At 54.5% G+C, this 3,143-nt stretch overlaps 1 protein-coding gene across 4 annotated transcripts in view; it reads left to right on the top strand.

The window, feature by feature from the left end:
* The window catches only part of APOL6 (apolipoprotein L6), a 19,675-nt gene that overhangs the window by 4,801 nt on the left and 11,731 nt on the right, over nt 1-3,143 (top strand). For 3 of the 4 annotated variants that reach the window (XM_006767223.2, XM_006767225.2, XM_015566203.1), the window contains exon 2: nt 510-589. The gene's annotated coding sequence lies outside the window, so the exon portion shown is untranslated. The remainder of the gene's footprint in view (nt 1-509; nt 590-3,143) is intronic. The other variant, XM_006767224.2, reaches the window with a different exon arrangement.

The raw sequence follows: 3,143 nt of genomic DNA, 5'->3' as shown, positions 1-3,143 counted from the left end.
CCCCCCCCCCCCCAGCTCCCAGCGTGGGACAGAGATGTGACAACAACCCTTACAGCTGCCCCCGTGGGGTGCTCATTCAACGCGGGCTTTGTGTGGCCTGCTCATGGCTCCTCACGATGGCCCTGTGCCACAGGAGGTGTTTTCACACCCATTTCACAGATGGGGAATCTAGGCCAAGGCGGTTGAGGAACCGGCTCACTTCAGAGTCCTTGCATCCTCGCAGCCCTCTACCTGTGGCTGCAGGGCCCCCTCCCCGCATATCTCCTAGAGAAAGAAGCAAGAAGGAAAGCGAAAGCGAAAGCCGCTTCTCGGAAAGCCCTGGTTTCCCAGAAGAGGTGCTCAGAACCACTGGCTTTTCTGCGCCAGGAATTTTCAACCCTGACCTTTTCACAATCCCTGCTCAGGACAGAGCTCCGCAGGCCGGGGGCGGGGGCGGGGGCGGAGCTTGCGCCTGTGCCTGGTTAGCAAAACCCGCTGGACACTGGGCACTGTCTTCATTGTCCTCCCAGCCTGGACGGACGCTCACAGCGCCCTGTGGACCTGAGGCCCCAGAGAGGTGAGGACAGAGGACAGGCTGCAGGGAGAGCAGGTGAGGCACGGGCAGAGGGGGGGAGGGCTGCTTGGGCGCCTGAGGGGTCAGCTACAGGCCAGGAGCTGTGGTCAGCGCTGCTAGGGTTCAACTTCCTGTCCTGCCAGTTATGAACTTTGTGAGCCTGAGAAGCGTCTCAAGTTGAAATTCTTTTTCTTTTCTTTTTTAAATTAAATTTAAGGGAGACAGAAGAGACAGAGAGAGAGAGAAAAACATCGATTTGTTGTTCCATTTATTTATGCATTCTTTGGTTGATTCTTCTGTGTGCCTGACTGGGGATCGAACCCGCAACCTCAGCATATGGACGATGCTCTAACTGAGCCACCCGACCAGGACTGCAGTGGGAATTCTTTGATAAATCAGGACAGGAATCTCTCCCTCATGGGCCATGTGAAGTTTACAGCAGTGGTCACCACCGGTGGTCCATGAGGTCTCGAAGGTTGGCGACTGCTGCTTTAAATGAAAACCTGATTAAGGGGTGATATGACCCACCAAATGGAGTCTCCTCCCCCCACCCACTCCAATGGGCCAGTGACCCCAGGGTTCTAAGAGGACAGGGCCAGGCTCCCAGAGTGTGGGAGACCTCTAGACACAGGCGTTTCCCTGGGAGCTCCCTGCAGGCCCGGTTTAGGGGTGCCCTCTTTGCAGGAGAAAAGAGGCTGGGTGAGTTGTGGAAAGTGCAAAGCCAACCCCAGTGTCTCCTGGATGGTAGGCTCCTTTGGGAAAGTGGTGGGAAGGAGGGGCCTGGCCCCAAGCTGTGTTTTCAGTCACCCACCTTTGCATAGAGAGGATGCTGGGGGAGCTGGTGTGCAGGGAGGACTAAAGGCTCCCTAAGCAGGCACACAGAGACCGTCAGAAATATGAGCCCTCGGCCGGGCTGGCGTGGCTCCGTGGCTGAGCATCAACCTATGAACCAGTTCGATTCCTGGCCAGGGCACATGCCAGGGCTGTGGGCTGGATCCCCAGTGTGGGGCGTGCAGGAGGCAGCCAGATCAATGATTCCCTCTCATTATTGGTGCTTCTATCTCTCTCTCCCTTTCTCTCTGAAATCAATAAAAATATATTTAAAAAAGGAAAAGAAAAGTGAGCCCTCAAAAGAAGTATCATGGCTTACCCCGCCATCAACCCCATTGTCTGCTCTCACATCCAGGGAGGTCAGTAGGGAGGGGACCTGTTTGGACCAAAGAGCTCCCTGCGGTCCCCTCTGCCCTTCGCCCGCCCGGGAGGACTAACATGAGAACTGGGGGTCACAGGTGCTGGTGGAGAAGGGCTCCAGGGCAGTTTCTCAGCCTCAGCACCACTGACGTCCTGGACGGGGTCATTCTCTTGTGGGGCCGCCCTGAGCATTGCAGCCTCAGATGCCAGTAGCACCCCACCCCCCACCAATGTCTACAGACATTACCAGTGTCCCCCGGGGAGAAAAAGCACCCCTGATGGAGATCAACTCGAATCACGCTGGGCTCTCCCACTTACCGACTGTGTGACATCGGTCTCCTTGGGAGGCTCAATCCCACAGACTGGTCCTGCCATTGACCAGCTGTGTGGCCATGGGCAAGCCACCAGCCTCTAGAAGCCTCAGTTTCCTCATCTGCAAAATGAGAGAGTCAGGGACCACCGTCCTAGATCTTAAATCATGGGGGCCAGTTATGTTTTGGAGTTTCCCATTTTGGGGGTGCAGATATTATAATGTTAGGTCTGATCAAATGATTGAATCGATCCCCCTGCCCTGGGAACTGCCCTTTAGGCCACTTCAGTATGGACATTCCACTGGCAAAGACCATTATCTCTCCCCTCCGGATTTCACCAGAACCCAGACCCGCACAGAGAATTCTCTGCCCAGAAAAAGCCCGCCTAGAGCCCTTTAAAAGCCTCTGGCTCCCCGTCTTTCGGTGCTGGCACTATTTGGGAGCTCAGCCCATCTGGTATCCAGATGACCTGATACATTTATAACCCCTCACCACTTTGGCCTAGTGCGTTCCTCCTTCCGTGACCCTAACAATACATTGTGTAACATCTCAACAGCCCTCCCTAGTCCAGCACAGTCAATATTTTTGCAGTGACACAATGAATATTTGAATTAAGTGGGGTGCATGAAAACTATAAACTTGCACCAATTCAGGTCAAATTTCACCATCCCATGAGCCAGGAAAGAAGTCTGTTTCAGAGCATTTTGCACTTCACACCTCAGTTAACATGTAGTAGTTTCCTGTCCTCCCCTCCCACCGTGGGACAGAGATGTGGCAACTGCTCATTCCACGCGGGCTCTGTGTGGCCTGCTCGTGGCTCCTCACCGTGGCCCTGTGCCACAGGAGCTGTTTTCAGACCCATTTCACAGATGGGGAACCGAGGCCAAGGCGGTTGAGGAACCGACTCATCTCAGAGTCCTTGCGCTCTCACAGCCCTCTGCCTGTGGCTGCCCGGCCGCCTCCCCGCACATTGGAGTTGACTTGGGTTTGTCTGTGGTGTGTGAGGTTTTTTTGCCTTCTTCTTCCGCTTCTCTTCTTGCATTTTAGGTATCTTTTTTTTTTTTACCACATAGCACAAAGCAATAGGG

This window comes from Myotis davidii, unplaced genomic scaffold (genome assembly GCF_000327345.1).
Source record: "Myotis davidii unplaced genomic scaffold, ASM32734v1 scaffold842, whole genome shotgun sequence".
Classification (NCBI taxonomy): domain Eukaryota; kingdom Metazoa; phylum Chordata; class Mammalia; order Chiroptera; family Vespertilionidae; genus Myotis; species Myotis davidii.
Note: the sequence above shows the minus strand (reverse complement) of the source record. Positions and strands in the feature narration are given on the sequence as shown.